We start from the raw sequence: 18,812 nt of genomic DNA on the forward strand, positions 1-18,812 counted from the left end.
AAAATGTAAAAGTTCTAAAATCCACAAATATGTTGAAATCTGCTATGATCTAAAAAGTGAAAAGACATCATATGTGCTGGGATGAGGAGACTTAAGACACACTGAGACAGCAATTCTCCCAGACTAATCTATAGGTTCAACATAAACTCTATCAAATTCCAAGCCACTTTTCACCAGAAATTGACAAGCTAATTCTACAATGTATCTGGGAAGTTAAGAGATCCAGAAAACGCAAATGTAGTAATTAAGACAATGGAAAAGCCCGGTGTGGCTGTGTGGGACTGTAATGCCAGCACTCAAGAGGTAGAGGCAGAGGAATAAGGAGTTCAAGGTCAGCCCTGGCTACATAGTGAGTTGAAGGGAAGTGTGGGCTAGAGTAAGAATCTGTTTGAAAAAAAAAAATAAGAGTGTGAGCATAAAAGTATAGATAAACAGAGAGAAGAGGAGGACATATTGATAGCTAATGGGATCCACGTGAGTGTCAGGAGCACTATGTCTGCCTGGAGCATCCTCTTTCCCATCTCACCCAGTCCGTTCCTGCGATGGCCCTGGGGAGGTAGCTCCACACTAGTGCTTTTGATCAGGACATTCTTGATTGCCTTGTTAGGGGGAGTGGCTGGCTTGCATTTAATAAAAAGGTGTCTCCCTATAAGAGGGAAAGGAAATGAGGAAAACAAGGCCTCCTGGACCAAAGCTAGCAGGCCCCGCACCACCCTGAAGCTTTCCTTCTCTGCTGCCTTTCACAAGAAAAGTACAAACCACTCAGGAATGTGAACCAGCCACAGTAGCACTGGGAGCTAGTTTAAAGAATCCAAACTCAGGCTGGGGAGATACTCAGTAGATAAAATACCCACTAAGGAGGCTCCCTCGGTGGAGTGGGGTCAGGGAGGAGGGAAATAATGGTACCAACATATTATATGTCTATACAAAATTTAAATGTAAGCCAGGCGTGGTGGCACATGCCTTTAATCCCAACACTCGGGAGGCAGAGGTAGGAGGGTTGCCATGAGTTCAAGGCCACCCTGAGACTACAGAGTTAATTCCAGGTCAGCCTGGACCAGAGCGAGACCCTACCTCAAAAAAAAAAAAATTAAATATATGTAAGTACAATGATTGAGATGGGGAGGTAATATGATGGAGAATGGAATTTCAAAGGGGAAAGTGTGGGGGGTGGGGGAGGGAGGGAATTACCATGGGATATTTTTTTATAATCATGGAAAATGCTAATAAAAATTTTTTTAAAAAAAATTAAATGTAATAAGAAAATAAATTAAAAAACAAAGATTTAGATTAAAAAGAATGCAGTACTTGCCATGCAAGCATGAATACCTGAGTTTGGATCCTCAGAACCCATAGTAAAAGAGCCACACATGGCAGCACAAGCGTCTATATCCCCAGCACCTCTGCAACAAGAGGGGAGATGGAGACAGGAGAAACGCCAGAAGCTCGTGGGCCAGCTAGCCTGGCAACTGCAGCCACGAATAGCAAGAGACCCGCCACAAACAAGGTGGGAGGCATGGACCAACACCAGAGGTTGTCCTCTGACCTCCACACATGCCCGGTGGCACACAGATACCCATGCACAAATGCAAATACAAACACACGTCACATACACACATGTGTATATACACACTAACCTCCAGGACTCTAGCCTCTAGATTTATGCTTCTAGATCAGTAAAGACTGCTTCAACTGCAAAGAATACAAATACCACTAATAGTGGCTTTAATTATAAAGAGTGTTATTACTGATTAAACAATACACAAATATAGGTGATCCCAAGGAGACATCCATGTCCCTGATTGGTGCTATGGCCAACCCCCCTGCCATTTTATATTGTATTCCCCCTCACAGTCACAACATAGCTGCCACATTCTAAGCATCAAAGACACCATCCCACAACAACATGTGAAACACCATTTAAAAAAATAATAACAGAAAGGAGCAAGTTGGTTTTCCTTTTCCTTTCATTCTTTTCACTTATCACCTTTCCCGGAAGCCCCTAATGATCTTGTCCTCACAGCTCCTTATTTAGCATGTACCTTCTGGCTGCTGGGGAAAACACATGACCAGAAGCAACTCACAGAAGTAAGTGGTTTATTTCTAGATTGCAGTTTCAAGGGGAAGTTTCATCGCAGCAGGGAGAGTGTGGCAAGAACAGGAAGCTGGCTCACATCCCCACATGTCAGCAGGGAGGAAGCAGCAGGGGAGAGCTGGCCGGCACTGGCAAACATGGGTGGACCACGAAATTGCAAGGCTCGGCTTCCCAAAAGCTCCACCAGCTGGGGAATCAAGCATGAGGTTGAGTCACAAACAAATGTGGGGAGGACACCCCACATTCAAACTACCATAGTCACCATAGACTAATACACAAGGATGGGAAATCTGCCTACTTTGATCTTCCCTTGAGCACCATGTCATAGTTCCTTGACCTACTGAATGACAGCATCTGGATCATCATGCTCTTCAGCTGATCTCACGACATGCATGAACCTAGCTCCTACATTTCTCTGCACCTGAGGACTGAGCCTTGATGTGACTCAGTTGGCTCCACCCAGCTGCTTTGGCTCCCAGGCAGGCCTGATCAGAAACCAAATTTTCCTCTGCTCCCATTTTGCGTCTATTCCATGATGGTGTAAAAGGCTTTCCTTACTATAGGAGACAGGCAAAAACGAAAGTAGTCTGAAAGCACGTGCATTGCCTCATCATCTCTACCGTGAGCTATGAAGATATATACTAGATCTGCCAACATCCCAGACCTCCTGCACTGGACACAACAGAGGTCTCAGCTAGGTCTCACCTCTGTACATAACAACTTCATATAATTACATACTTCCTCCTCAAAACATTAAGTTCACGAGGAAAAGATTGATGGAGCCTGTTGTTTCTTGCCGTTTTTGAAGCCCTTCTGACCCGTTGCATCAGGGACCACCAGCACCAACGTGCAGCCAACCTCCACGAAGTGCAGGGGTTCAGGGCCTGGCTGGCAACTGAGGTCAAGCCCTGCTGACAAATCATGCCCCGGCTCGGCTTCAGGCAAATTTCCGCCTGGTACCCAGAGAGCTGAACCTTCATATGAATCCTGAATCTGTCAGCTTCCATCACTTTCACATGGGAACAGCCCCGGGGATGGGGGTCCCTGAACTGCGTTCCAATGCTTAGCTCACACTGACACTCCTTCTCCCAGAGGCCCCCAGTGCTGCTTCGTCTCACCCTGGTTCCTCCACACATGTGACTGTTCTTGACTCCTTTGTGTGATTTTCTTCCCTTCTCCATCCCTTTGTATTAGTTCATTGTCCATTACTATAGTTAGATGCCTGAGCCTGGGGACTTTATTAATAAAAAGAGGTTTGTTTAGCTCAGTTTGGGAGAGGGGGAAAGTCCAAAGTCCAGCAATCCTATCAATTCAGCATCTGGTAAGGGCATAATGTTGAGCTGAGCCAGAGAGAGAGAGAGAGAGATCACACAGTGAAACGGAAAGCTGCTGAACTTTCATAACGACTCTCAAGAAAACAGGATCCTGTGACAATTCCACCTTTTCCTTCCAAGAGCAATGCCCTCAATGAACTAATTGCTTCCCACTAACCCCCACTTCTTAAAGGTTCCACAGCAGCTCCTAACACCACCTGACTGAGCACGAAGCTCTCAACACATGTACACTCAGGAGACAAACCCTGTCTATATCACAGCACTTTTCAATGATCGTCATCTCTGGTCTTCCCTGGCAGGTGAGAACATGAGCTCTGGGGTCCAAACCCTGGTCCAGAACTCCCACCCTGGGTTACCTGGGAGATGCCTCATTCCCACTGACCTGGTTTCTTTACCTGCAAAATAGAGATGATGATGATGATATCAACGGCTCTCTCCCAGGGTTACTGGGAGGATCATAAGTGATGTGCCCCAAGCCAATTGCTGTTCTAGGTTCACCCTCATCCCTCAATGTGTTCCTAGAAGGCTTAAAACAGTGTCCAGAATAAACAGGTCCACCAAAAGCCATGACTATGGCACATCATAATTACTGCTGTGATTCCTTTGTCCTCAAGGACTCATTCACTCGTTCCTTCACTTGTCAACCATCCTTCTTCTTTACTCTTTTTCTAAACAAATATTCATTTATTTATTTATTTTTATTTGACAGAGGAAGAGGGAGAGAGAGAGAAAGAGAGAGAATGGGCACGCCAGGGTCTCCAGCCACTGCAAATGAACTCCAGACGCAGACGCATGCGCCCCTTGTACATCTGACTAACGTGGGTCCTGGGTAAGCAAAGCAGGATCCTTTGGCTTTGCAGGCAAATGCCTTAACCACTAATCCATCCTTCCAGCCCCTTCTTCTTTACTCTTGAGTGACCTAGGCTGGAGTAAGGGAGAGGCTGGACCCTAAGAGCTTACAGAGGAGCCAAGCATCCCCTTCTCTGGTTGGGCTGCTGCAGTCTAATCCAAATGAACTAAAGTGGATTGGTGGATCTATGTTACTAGTCAGAATAACAGTATTTTCAAACCTGTATCTCCAGACAAGGGGAGCCAGGCCAGGCATCTCTGCATAGACCTGGAAATGGCATGTTCTCTACCGGGGGGCGGGGCGACATCTCAATCCCATAGGTGCCACCAAATGGGATTTCTTCACCCGCACCCACTACACAGAGCCATCCTGTATGCCCCAAATGGAGAAGGAGATAAAGGGAGTGGAGCAGAGCTCTTTGACAAGGTACCGGCAAGGGATGGCAGGCAAAAGCCTGAGTGAGAACTCTTGGCAGCTTCCCTGTAGCTCATGGGAGCTTCTTGAGATATGTTTGCTGACCTACAAAATGGGTTTCCCATCTTCCCTTTCCTCTATCCTGAGCCATTATGAGAATTAAAAAGAATTTGGATGGCTGGAGAGACTATTCAGTGGTTAAGGCACTTGCCTGCAAAGCTAAGGACTCAGGTCCAATTCCCCAGTACCCACATAAAGCCAGATGCATAAGGTGGAACATGTGTCTGGAGTTCATTTGCAGTGGCTAGACGCCTTTGCGTACCTATTCTCTCTATCTGCCTCTTCCCCACCCCTCATAAATAAGTAAATTTTTTAAAAAAGAATTTGGGGGATTAAGGAGATAGCTCAGAGTAAAGTGACTTGACAAACATAAATACCCGAGTTTGATCCCAAGTACCCATGTAAAAATGGCAGGAGTGGTAGTGTAAGCCCAGCACTGGGGAGGTAGAATCAGTGTGATCCCTGGGGCTCACTATCCCAGCCAGACTAGCATCAGTGAGCTTCAGGCCATTGAGAGACCTTGTCTCAAACCAAAACCCCACAGGAAATACCTGCAACCCCACTAAGATGGGTCCCCAGTGGAATTGGGAGCAGGGATGAGGAAAAGGAGGGTACCAACACATGATGTATCCACATGGGAATATGTGATAATAATAACGATTAGTATTATAATTAAGAAATTTAAGGGCTGGAGAGATGGCTTAGCGGTTAAGCGCTTGCCTGTGAAGCCTAAGGACCCCGGTTCAAGGCTCGGTTCCCCAGGTCCCACGTTAGCCAGATGCACAAGGGGGCGCACGCGTCTAGAGTTTGTTTGCAGAGGCTGGAAGCCCTGGCGCGCCCATTCTATCTCTCTCCCTCTATCTGTCTTCCTCCCTGTGTCTATCGCTCTCAAATAAATAAATAAAACATGAACAAGAAATTTAAAATGAAAAGGACATGGATGGCATCCTGGATAAGACCCAAGGCTGTCTTCTAGCCTTCACACACACAGGTACACACGCACGCGCTACGTACTCATATGCACAAAGAGAAACATTGTTAAAAGGAGAACTTTAAAACCCCCAAAGTACAGCATCCAAGGAAGGGGTAAGTGTTACCAGTGATGCTTTCAACACGGACTGGGTACGCAGAGGGTAGAGGCTGCAGGATGCAGTCTTACTGCCAGCATTTAAAAATGGGAAATTTCATATTTTAAAAAATTCTAATTTTCTATATTGAAAAATCAGAACATCAGCCACAATTAACCACAACCAGATGGATTTGCCCTTTAGCCCAGGGAGGGGTGGAGGGAGCCCTAGTTCATCTTTAGAAAGCACTCTCCCCCACCCCCAGCCCTAGATTCAGATTTCCCTCACCAATTCTTCCTCCCTTCGCCCTCCCCCTCCTCTGCATTCATTGCCCCTCTGAACATCCGAATTCGAGGCATCTGGCCCAATATTAAGACCATTCAGCTCAGAAGACAATGACACCCAAATGCAAATTTCAACTCTGCCACTTCATCTCCTCCTCGCCGTGAGATCACTTGGCCAGCCCTTCAGAGCCTCAGATTCCTGTTCTATTAAATAAGCACTCATTTAGGCAAACAATATTTATTGGATGCTAGGCTTTCAGCAAACAAGATAGACAAAGCAAACATTAAATAAACAAGTTTTTTTAAAAAAAAAAATCAACAAGATGGTTTTCTGATGTGGACCAAACATGGAAGAAATAAAACCAGAGTGGCTAGTGGGGGGGGGGGGGGGGCGGGGTTTCGAGACCACTGAGCGCAGGTGGTCAGCAAGGAGCTGGGGAAAGAGGTGGAAGTAACTTCCAGAGACCCCTGGAGCACTGAAAGCTTAGAAAGTGAATGTGATTCCACCAAGCGCCTGGTGAAAGATGCTCCCGTGGGCCCCGTCACTGTCAGGGCGCTTTGGGAGCCCTGTTCGAAGGAGGAAGGCAGTGGGTGCGGGCAGCAGCTCCCAGAAGTAGGTGGGACCCAGGCTGCCCCACCCCCACCCACCCCACCCCACCCCCGCACTTGAGCTCTGCTTTCAAAGCCTTGCAATTATCCCATCTATAAACACAGCCTCTGCGCAGAGTGAGGGTAGATGCAGGCCAGGAAGATTTAACCCTTGGGTGGACCTCTTCCCCTGTCTCTCTTTTTTTTCTGCCAGTTTTCCCCTACCTCCTCTTCCTTCTCCCCACCATCCACAACACATTCCCGCCAGCAGCTGAATCAGTGTTGGACTTGTACAGAGAGCCGCCCCAGTGCGCCCTGGAAGGGATTCAGTGCAGGCAGTGGATAAGACTTATTATAGGATGGGGTCTATTCCACAGGCCTGCAATGCTTCCTGTCAGCTCTTCTGCCCACCCAGAGATGGGCACCAGAGTGGTGGGAAGAGAGGGGGCCTCGCTGAGCCCTTGGCATGCCTGTATCCGGTCTCATTCTCCTGGGTGCTGCAGGCCTAGATTTGAGTCCCATGGGAGTGGGGAGGGACATCTGTTTATATAAAAGCCATCATTACGTTTCCTACTTGTCCAGCAGAAGTAAATTCCTCCTTACCCTTCTCCCTAGCTGCCAGCGCCTGGCCTTCTCCTCTCGGTTCCCTGGACGTCGTAGCTGCCCCCCACCTCAGGGTCTTGGGCTTCCACCCGCATTTTCGGTCAGGGAAACCCTCCCTAGCACTACAAAACCACATCAACTCCCCTAATACAATTTCCTACGCCTTCTGGCTGGCGAGATTATTGACGGGGTATCCTTTCCTCCACATATTGTCCTGTCCGTGAAGTGTCCGTGGTAACCCTACACCAAGCACAATGCCTGGTTGCCTGGTATATCGGTCAATTTCTTGCTGCTGGGACAAAACTCAGTTTATAAGGGCAGGAGAATTTATTTCCGCTTACAGCTCCAGGTCACAGTCCATCATGACAGCAGGAGCTTGAGGAAGCGGTCACACTCGGTCCACAGTGAGGAAGCAGAAAGCAGTGAGCGCCCATGCCAGCCAGCTGCCTTCTTGTCATACAGCCCATGACCCCAGCCTAAGAAAAGGTGCCGCCACCCACAGCGGTTAACCTGATCCAGACAATCCTTCATAGGCATTCCCAGAGGCTAACCTAACCTACGCAATCCTGCACTGCTCATTCCAAGTCCTGTCAAGCCGACAATCAACACAAATCATCATACCTCATCAGTCCTCAGCAAGTTTCAGTGAATGGATACATAAGCAAATGAATGAGTGCTCCGTTGTGTGTTTATACCACAAGATGTTCAAAATTCTATCTTCTGGAGTACGCATGCAGAATCCAGGATCTGCCTTGCCAAACACTGGGGAGCCCCATGCTCAGCATGGAGAACATGGTTTGTGCTGGCTGGATTCCTGGTGAGCGGACTGAATGGGTGAATGCTTTTGCCCCCAAGGAGCTCTTACGTAGGATGAGCCCAGTGAGGGACTTTTCCACAACATTGCAGTGCAGCTCAGAAACTTCTTCAGCAAAGAAACCATAATAAATACTACAAACCAGGCTGTAAAATTGTCATTTAAAACACCCACCCTCTTAATTTTAACCATTGGTACACAGAGACTCGATAGCAGGTAAGGCATGGTCTTCCAGTGAACTGTGTGTCCCTGGTAGTGGAGGGTGTGATCGAGAGATGGAGGACAATGATCCTCCTCTAGTTTCCTAGTCAAGGTAAGAATTGGACCAGGTTTATCTGTACAGAGGAGTCCTAAAGTTACTTTAGTCAACAAATCTTTAAAAAAAAAAAAAAGTTAACCAGGCATGGTAGTACATGCCTTTAACCCAGCACTCCGGAGGCAGAGGTAGGAGAATCATCATGAGTTCAAGGCCACCCTGAGACTACAGAGTGAATCCCAGGTCAGCCTGGGATAAAGTGAGACCCTACCTCAAAAAAAAAAGTTACTACAGAGAAAGCTCCAAAGCCTGTGAGTGTCCTGTGGGAGTACTCAGTCAGACATGCTGCTCATTAGCAGTTTCACATATGAAATTCCTGATAGTAGCTCCAGGCTGTGGTCATTCAGTGGTGGAATAGGTAATGTCCTGGCTTTTGGAAATTTCACTGTACCTGAAGGGTAAGTAGATCAAGACGATTTCAGAAAAGGAGCACTACAAAGGAAATTAAAGGGTCAGCAGAAGTCAACTTGAGACAGAGCAGTCATCTATAGGGACACTAGCCAATCTCCAATAATATCCATTATGAAAAGAAAGATATATTCTCACAGAGGAAAAAAAGTGTTCTTTTTTAAGAGAGGGACTGAGAGACAGAGAAAATCGGTGCACCAGGGCCTCAGCTACTGCAATCAAACTCCAGATGCTTGCACCATCTAGTGTACATGTACGACCTTGCTCTTGCCTCACCTTTGTCCATCTGGCTTATGTGGGATCTGGAGAGAGATTGAACATAGGTCCTTAGGCTTTGCAGGCAAGCACCTTAACTGATAAGCTATCTCTCCAGCCCAAAAGTACTGGTTTTGATTGAAAAATTCTGCCAAGTCTTAATCAGCTGATTAGCTAAGCCGTAGAACCCCAGTCACTCTCTTGTCCAAGTAATTGTTCACTGTTACCCCAAGCATTGTATTTAACTTTACAGTTGCAATATGTTTTATTGCCTTAGTGATTAAGGCACTTGCTTGTGAAGCCTAAGGACCCAGGTTCAATTCCCCAGTACCCACATAAGCCAAATGCACAAGGAGGTACATGTGTATGGAGTTTATTTGCAGTGGCTAAAGACCCTGGCACACCCATTCCCCTTTCTCTCTAACTCCCTCTCTTTCTCTCTATAGATCAAATAAATAATAAAATATATTTTTAAAGACAGAAGACTTTCACTTCTAGACAGGATGGAGTAACAGAACCTAGATTTATTCTCTACATTAAACAGCTTAATCAAACAGACAAAACACATGAGAACAAAGAGGTGAGGCCAAAGCCCCAGTGTCCCCTCCAGGGACACACCTCCAGGGACCTAATTCCCTTACAGTAGGTCCCACTAGTTTTCAGATGTTATGTAACTGGCAACTCGGGGCTTTTATTACTGCAAAGAAACTATTGCACCAGCTTGTACCACCGAGGCAGTTTCTGATTGTATGAGAACAGAGGCTATGCTAATAGAGCCTGCCAGTCTCTCAGAGTTGAGGTGAGGAGCAGCAGAGTCCAGGTTATCGTGGTGGGCTAGAACTTGGAGGAGTACCAAAGTACCAGAAGAGAGAAACTGAAAAAAAGTGACTGATTGAGTAATTTGCTTCTAAGTAACCCACAAATCTATTAGGAAACACTAGGGAAATTAGAAAATATCTAATCTTCATAAAAATAAAAACACATTACTATAAGAGTGCTTGGTTGCAAAATTACATATTTACATTAGATTCATATGGGTTATTTTCTGAGAAATACATCCTTAAGCAATTTCATTATTGTATAAACATCTTACAGTACACTCACAAAACTAAATGTCACTAAATGATAAAAGCCAATGGGACCACCACTATATACATCATTGACTGAAATGTTGTTATGTAGTACATGGCTCTGTAGTATTAAAAAAATGAGTCTTATGTTAATAAGATAAGCTTCTCATCTACAAAGCAAGAAAAAAAACTAATTAAGCCCAAAGTAACCTAAAGAAATGAAATTACAAAAGAACAGATAAAACAGAGAAGTGGAAAAATCTGTTCTTGAAATTTGACATAAACAAAAGCTAGTCCTGTGGAAAAATTAGCAAAAGTAATAAAACTAAAGATACTAATGCAATGGGGAAAAACCAAAATATATAAATATTCTATAGGAAAGAATAGACATCACAACAGATCCTACAGATATTCAAATGTTATGGAAATATCATGAATGATATTATGACAATAAATTCATGATCTTAAATGTAATGGGTAAAAAATTATTAAAAGACAAAAATTAATAAATATCACCCCCAAAAATGGATAGCCTCAACAGTCCTATAATAAGTAGATTAAACTATTATTATTTTACTCTTATTAAAGATTATATTATTCATTTAAGGAAATTAAAGTTTAAAATCTTTCAACAGAGAAAATTCCAAAACCTGATAGCCATAATAAATGAGAGGTTTATCCACCATTTAAGGAAAAACAAAATGACATGAATTTTCCACATACATTTCCAAAAATAAAAAGAAAGGAGGGCTGGAGAGAGTGCTCCGTGGTTAAGTATGCTTCCTGGGAAAGCATGAGGGGCTAATGGGGGCTGAAACTGAATTCAAAACTCCAGATGCTATGTAAAACAGATGGGTGTGGCCATGTGCACCCAAAATCCTAGTCCCACAGAGAAGCAGACAATATTGAGAGCCCTACTAGCTTCCAAATTAGTAAATAGAGACACCGACTCAAAATAAGACCAGGCCGGGGCATGGTGGCACATGCCTTTAATCCTACTACTGGGAAGGCAGGGGTAGGAGGATCGCAGCGGGTTTGAGGCCACCCTGAGACTACATAGTGAATTCCAGGTCAGCCTGAGCTAGAGTGAAACCCTACCTTGGAAAACCAAGGAAAAAAAACAAGACCAGGTGAAAGAGCAAGTACAAGGACACATATATGTGCAGACACCACACACCATACATTACACATACATTACACACATACACATGTATATGTGTATGTGCATGCGCACACACATACACACAAACAAAAATAACAATATAAAATGTAATTTTTTTAAAAAGATAAATATTTACTATCTTATTCTGTGAGGCTAGAATTATCTGGGTAGAAAAAAAGTAAGAAAAGCTATACACTTAAAATTGTTCACAAACATAGAAGCTGAAATTCTTAATAAAATTTTAGCAACTTGGAAAGAAAGTGACCAAAACACTAGCAAGGGGAAACTGACTATAACACCCCTAAGTCCTCCCCCAACAACATACTTCCTTCAGCAAGACTTCAGCTCCCAAATTATCACCAGCTGGAGAACAGCACTCAGAACACATCAGTTTATAGGGGACGTCTGGATCAAAGCACCACAGGTGTCTTAGTCTATTCAGGTTGCTATTAACAAGAATACTGTGGACAGTGGGGGGGGGGGGGGGGTATAAAGAAAATTTATTTCCCACAGTTCTAGGGGCTAGGAAATCCGAAACCAAGAAGATGCAGATTGGGTGACTAGAAGGGCCCACTTCCTGGTCCATAGATTGCATCTTCCCACTGCATCCTCACATGGAAGGAGTGAACAGATCTCTGGATCTGTGGTGTTTGATAGGAGCACAAATGCCACTCATATGCCATAATTACCTCCTAAAGTCCCCCATATCTAAATATCATAAGTTAAGGATTCAGATTCATCATAAGCACTGAGGGAAACAAACATTCACTCTACAGCATAGACATAACATTTTGCCCTTAGCTTTAGAGGGAATACCCCATTATTGCCTAGGCTACAGGACACTGTAGAAGATATCTTCTTGTGGCTGGTACTCAACGTCGTACTAGAAGCAGCTTGTGGAAGAAAAGGGTTTATTTCCAGATAACAGTTTTGAGGGCAGGTTTTTGTTATGGTAGGAGAAACATGGCAGGAGTCAGCAGACATCACACCCAGATAGCCAGGCATCACACCCCCACATCATCATGGCAAGTGGGATGAGGCAGCTCACTGCGAAGGAAGCTGCCCTGAGGAGGGCACCCTAGCAGCTGAGGCCATGGCCCTGCAGCCTTTGGCCCTCTGTCGGGAAGGAGGGTCTCAGTGCTGCATTAGAGCGCCACCACACCTCCCAAGTAAGCTGCGTGCATCTGAGCAAGGCCTGGCTTTGGCAGTTGCTCTCAGGGAGCCTGAATGAACATCACTGCCATCGTTTGCAGTGCTCTGTTCAGTAATAAGGGAGGAGAGATTCCCACATCCCACACATTACCATTTGGATGAAAGGACAGATTTTCCATGAGAAAGGAAGCTTTCCTAGTGTTTCCAAATATCTGGGTGAAACTTTGGGCAAATTTTTTTTCTCCATTTCTTTTCCAGAAGAATTGCTTATTATTTCAATCCAACTTGTGTGAACTAAATATCCAAACACTGAACATCAGTTTATGTGTGTGGAAACCCAGACATCGAGGAGCTGAGCTGCCAGTTCTTATTACAGCTCATATGTTAAACTCTTGGTCAGCAGCTGGCGGCACAATCTTAGGGGGCGGTAGAAACCTTAGGAGGTGGGGGCCTAGCTGGAGGAACATAGGATATGCCTTTGATACCTGGCCCTAGTTCCGCACTCTCTATTTCTCTAACTTCTGTCCACCATGAAGTCAGTAGCCTACGACCCCTGCTCCCACTGCTCACAGGCTCAGAATCAGCAGAGTCAAGCAACCCCGGGTCGAACCTTCTGAAACTGTAAGCCAAAAGAAGCTCTTCCTCCCTTAAGTTGTTTTACAAGTTCTTCGTGATTCTCGGGGGATGCTTTGTACTTACGTGAGAACAGAGCCATCCCTCGGGCCCTGGGGGAGATCGAGCCCTGGAGTCTGGCTGTGGTGGGGAGAGCAGTTCTAGCTGACTGCACGATACCCACTCCCTCTTCCTCTTGCGTACACATGCTGTCGTGGTTCGTTTGTGCACCAGGTTGGGAAATTTGCTGATAACAGAAACCTATTTCTCATGGTTCTAACTGTGAAAAGTCCAAAATCATGGTTCTAGCAGTTTCAGTGTCTGATGAGGGACTATTTCTCATGGACCGTGACATATAATCATCTATGCAGAGTGGAAAAGCCTGAAAGACAAGAAGGAGCCCCATCAGTTCCCTCCCGGCCTTTCATGAAAGCCTCAACCCCATTCACAAGGGCAGAGGCCCCTAACATAATCACCTCCCAAAGCTCTCACCTTCTAAAGCCATCACCTTGGGGTATGAGTTCCAATGTGTGAAGTTGAGAATTTTGGAGGGTCACATACCTCACTTGAGAGGCAAAAACCTTGGGAGCAGGAAACACACTTAGGGTTTCACAGATACTGAAGCCTGTGTTTGCTTATACCAGCCCGAAGCCCTTTTCCTTAGAACATACTGCTCATAGAGAAAAGGAGAAATACGAGCCCTGGGTTGCTCAGAGCTGAACAAACATATCACCAATTTATTCAGCATTCATCATAACTGGGTACATTCAGATGCTCTTAAGAAGGGCACCCCAAGACCCTCACCAGCCTTTGAATGGCTTTCTCTCTAACCTCAGTTCTTCCCAGAAGCAGCAAGGACTAATTAAGGATGTGAAAGAAGTTGATGTACCAGCCTGTCTGTTGATGCCCTGGATTATATGGAGTACACTAGACAAGAATAAACCAAGCGACTTTGTGGCACAAAGCTATGAACAGGTAGCTCACCTTCCCTAAGCAAGCCTCAGATGCTCACTAGCTAACTGTCATGTGCATATAACCTTTAGCACCCAAATCGTCAAAGTCAAACTCGCCATCTCTCCACAGCCTGCCTCTGCCAATAGCTTCTGACCTCGGAGGAAGGATGAGGAAAGGAGAATTACCATTCTCTGAAGGTGTCAACAACATCATTCCATGGCTCATTCCATAAACACCATTATTTATTGAGGACCATTGTGTTGCCAGGAGCCCGAGAAGAACGAACGAACTGAGAGTACAAAGATTATAAGATACCTTCCATCTAGTCCCTCAGTTTCAGTCCATGTAGACAAAATCATTGCAGAACCATGTGACTAGAAGAGCAGAAGCATGAGGTGAAGTGATGAGATCCAATACATTGTGAGGAAAATATCATTTGTATGTAATTACAATCTCCACGTGCGAAATTAAGGTTTGAGAAAATTACACACTTTGTTCAAAGAACCCAGTTACTAGGTGGTTAAGGCTGAGATTTGAGCATTGTTTCCCAAACTAAGGTGTTGATATGTGTTATGTAAAATGTCTCTCACGGTCAGTTAAGTGTGAGGGTATAATATCAACTTTTTCCTCAAGGAAATTCAAAATGCCTGAATGAATAATAAAAGCTCTAAGAAGTCTTCCAGAAATATATCTTTTTAACCCAATTGTGTCCTAGAGATATAATGAACCACTGAAATATTGTTTCTCAACTCTTTTTTTTTTTCAGATAATTCTTATTACAACATGAGAAAATAAAAGCCAGGCTTGGTGGCACATGACTTTAATTCCAACATTCAGGAGACAGAGGTAGAAGGATTGTTGTGAGTTCAAGACCAGCCTGGGACTACATAGTGAATTCCAGATTATCTTGAGCTAGAGCGAAACCCTACCTTGAAAAACCAATTGTCAGATAGATAGATAGATAGATAGATAGATAGATAGATAGATAGATAGATAGATAGATAGATAGATAGATGGGATAATGTCGCAGAGACTATATTTTTGAAAGCTTGCTTTTATGCCGTGCTGTCACCCCTATTGTAAACAAATGTAGCTATATGCCCCTTGGACTTGACAGTTTAGAACTCTGACAAAGCCAAAAATACCCTTCCAAATAACTACATAGTCATGAACCTCAACAGAAAGACTTTGAGCCTGGATGGCATATAGGTAAAGATATAACTTTTTTATTTTTATTTATTTATGAGTAAGAGAGAAAAGAAGAGACAGAGAGACAGAATGGGCATGCCAGGGCCTCTAGCCACTGCAAACAACAGACACATGCATCACCATCTGCACCTGGCTTACATAGGTTCTGGGGAACTGAACCTGGGTTCTTTGGCTCTTTGCAGGCATGTACCTTAACCTCTAAGCCATATCTTCAGCCCCAAAGATATATCTTGAGTCAACTTATCTTCTAGTTTCCACTACAAATTCTTCTCATGTTGAGATGTGTGTGTGGGGGGTGTGTGTGTGTGTGTGTGTGTGTGTGTGTGTGTGTGTGTTCTTGCATGCAGAAGCCAGAAGTGAACACGGTATCCTCCTCAGTCACTCTCCATCCTATTTTATGAGACATGGTTGCTCGCTGAACCTGGAGCTCAGCAATTCAGCCTGACTAAGCTGATCATCAGATGACAGCTCGCCCAGCTGTGGCGTGGGTGCTGGGGATCTGAACTCTCATCTCTGTGCTTGCGTAGGAAGCACCGCACTGACTGAGCCACATCCTCAGCCCTTCCACTCCTATTCTTCACCCAAAAATCTTCCCAGTGTTTCCTGAACCATAACAGGAAGCAACAAGGGAAAACAAGGCAAGACATGTGCAAATACAAATCAAGGAAGCAAAGTGCACTAAGGAAAAGATTGGGGAAATTCCTTACAGAGAAGAAAGACCAGTGTTACTCATGACTGCAGTCTTGACTTCCAGGCGGCACTCATACTGCAGCATGCTCTTGGTTACCACTAGATTCTGTTTTTACTTTTTTTTTGCTCATCCATCATCCTAAATCAGTTTCTAAATGCTAACACTCAGGGCCCACCAAATCTCTGGGATGGGCACGATATATTATTTTATGATGTTTAGTAATATTCATGTCCTCTACCAATAAACCAGTATTATATGCCAATAGCACCCCTGTCCAAGGTATATCAACCAAAAAAAAAAAAGTGTCCAAATATTGCCAATGTGCCAGGAGAGGCAAAAAGTACTCCCATTTTCAAACCATTGTCCTCCATAGTTCTTTGGTATCCCTTACTACTGTAATTTGGAAGTTGAATGTCCCCCAAAAGTAAGGTTTCTCTCGTAAGGGCATACTTCCCAGGGGGCTGCCTTGGGAGATGATAGAATATTTAAGAGGAAAGGCCTAGCGGGAAGTCCTTAGGTAAGTCCTTAGGTACTGGGGGTGTGCCCTCATAGGTGTCTCAAGAACCCTGGTCTCTTCCTCTTTTTCTGCTTCCTGGTTTATGCTGCAACTATAAACAGTTTGTTCCTATAAAACCCTTCCACCATTACATTGCTTTACCAGATGCCCAAGACAATGGAGCCACTTGGCTGTGGCCTGGAACCTCCAAAAGCAGGATTGCAGTAAACCTTTTCTCTGTAGAACTGAACGCGGGCCAGCAGGTTTTGCAAGCAAGCTCCTTCAAATGCCAAGGCATCTTCTCAGTCCCATTCATTATAATAATGACATGATGGTGAATCCTGACCACTGACCTGACAGGATCTAGAATCACCCAGGAAACAAATTTCTGGACATGTCTGTGAAGAAGTTTTTAGATTAGGGTTAGCTGACATGGAAAGACACACCCTAAGTGGGGGTGGTACTATTCCATGAAATAGGGACCCGGACAGAGGAGGAGTTAAAAAGGAGAAACCATGCTGAGCAGCCACATTCACCCCTCTTTGCTTCCTCACTGTGGATACAACATCACCGGCTGCCTCAAGGTCCTGCTGCCCTGACATGATAGAAGTTTCCCTCAAACGGTGAGCCAAAACCAACCCTTCCATCCTCAGGTCATTTTTGTCAGGTATTTTGTCACAGCAATGAGGAGAGTAGGAAACAAGTGGGAAGCTGAATAATACCAACCACGTTACCATGTACTTCAAATAAGAAAGATGAGCTCACAAGACAAAACAGAGACTCCCCTGTGTATGATCACCTGGGCACCACGCTGCTTTCCAATGGAAAGACACCTTCTAGGAAGTCTTCCTGCCAACTGACATTAGCTAGGACCCATTCCCTCGACTCCAGTCTCAGCCTTTGTATTAGTAATTAGTACATGAGTGACCTTAGTCAAACATATCGATGTTTTTATCTTTCCCTGTCTGGCTAATTCATTTTGGGTGATAAAATACTGATAGAGCATGTAAATGATGTGTCAGACACTGCTGGTACAGTGGGACATACAGACACAGGAAAGATCTACGTAATCTTTACCTTCAAGAAATCCATAGTCTCAAGGTAAAGTAGACCAGAAGTTTTTTTTTTTTTTGGGGGGGGGGGAGTTTCAAGGTAGGGTTTCACTCTAATCCAGACTGACCTGGAATTCACTATGGAGTCTCAGGGTGGCCTTCAACCTGTGGCGATCCGCCTACCTCTGCCTCCTGAGTGCTGGGATTAAAGGCGTTCACCACCATGCCCAGTGACCCAGAAGTTTTAATCCCACACAGCTGATTGTTGCATGTCCCCTGTGGGACCCACGAAGTAAAGGCAGGAGTCTAGCCTTTCTTTTGTGTCTACTGCAGAGCTGAGCACATAGTAGGTACCCAAGAAACGACACTGATGTGGACTCAGAGGAGGCAGGGCTATATCATACCAGGAGAACTGTGCATCTCCTATGAAAGAAAGCACACTTACACACCAAGGAGGTTGACATCATTTTTTATTTGTTTGTTTTGGGCAGTTTTGTGTTGTATTGCTGTGGTGACAGACAGCTCAGGCTTTGACCACATTCTTTTTTTAAAAATATTTTATTTATTTACTTATTTATTTATTTATTTGAGAGAGAGAGAGAATAGGCATGCCAGGACCTCTGGCCACTGCAAATGAACTCCAGATGCATGTGCCACATTGTGCATCTGGCTAACTTAGGTCCTGGAGAATCAAACCTGGGTCCTTTGGCTTTGCAGGCAAGCACCTTAATCACTAAGCCATTCCTCCAGCCCCTTGACTGCATTCTTGCAGAGAGAGTACAGCCACTCCCTTCCTTGCTGCTCCTTGGTCTTCTGCTTCTCCTCGGGCTTCCTGAGCCAGTGGCCCATGGCTCGGGTCTTCTTGGGCCACAGGTCCAGGGGCTTATGCTTCTTGCCCTTGTAGAATTTCCTGAGGTTTTCTTTCTGAGTCTAGATAATGACTGCAAGAACTCGAGGCGATGGATTTTTGGACAGCTCAGATTTTGGAGTGTGGACGCCACACCCCTGGTCACTTGAGCGATGCGCAGCTGGGGCGACTCCCCTTTCAGGTCGTCCAGCTGTTTCAGCTCCTCCGCCCTCCTGGCCCCCGAAGGGCCCCAGCCTTAATCTTAGCCATGGCTGCACTTGTTACCGCTACCACCATCTGGTCTAAAGGAGAGAGCTGCTTTTGTTGTTGCTGATATTGTGGTTGTTGTCTGAGGTAGGGTCCTGCTCTAGCCCAGGCTGACCTGGAATTCACTCTGTAGCCTCAGGCTGGCCTTGAACTCAGTGATCCTCCTACCTCTGCCGCCAGAGTGCTGGAATTAAAGGTGTGCATCAGCATGC

At 45.0% G+C, this 18,812-nt stretch overlaps 1 pseudogene; it reads right to left on the reverse strand.

The window, feature by feature from the left end:
- Positions 1-2,854: 2,854 nt before the first annotated feature.
- LOC101608257 lies at positions 2,855-18,603 on the reverse strand (annotated as a pseudogene).
- Between the last annotated feature and the right edge of the window lie 209 nt (positions 18,604-18,812).

The sequence above is a fragment of the Jaculus jaculus genome, chromosome 7, assembly GCF_020740685.1.
Source record: "Jaculus jaculus isolate mJacJac1 chromosome 7, mJacJac1.mat.Y.cur, whole genome shotgun sequence".
In the NCBI taxonomy this organism is placed as follows: Eukaryota; Metazoa; Chordata; class Mammalia; order Rodentia; family Dipodidae; genus Jaculus; species Jaculus jaculus.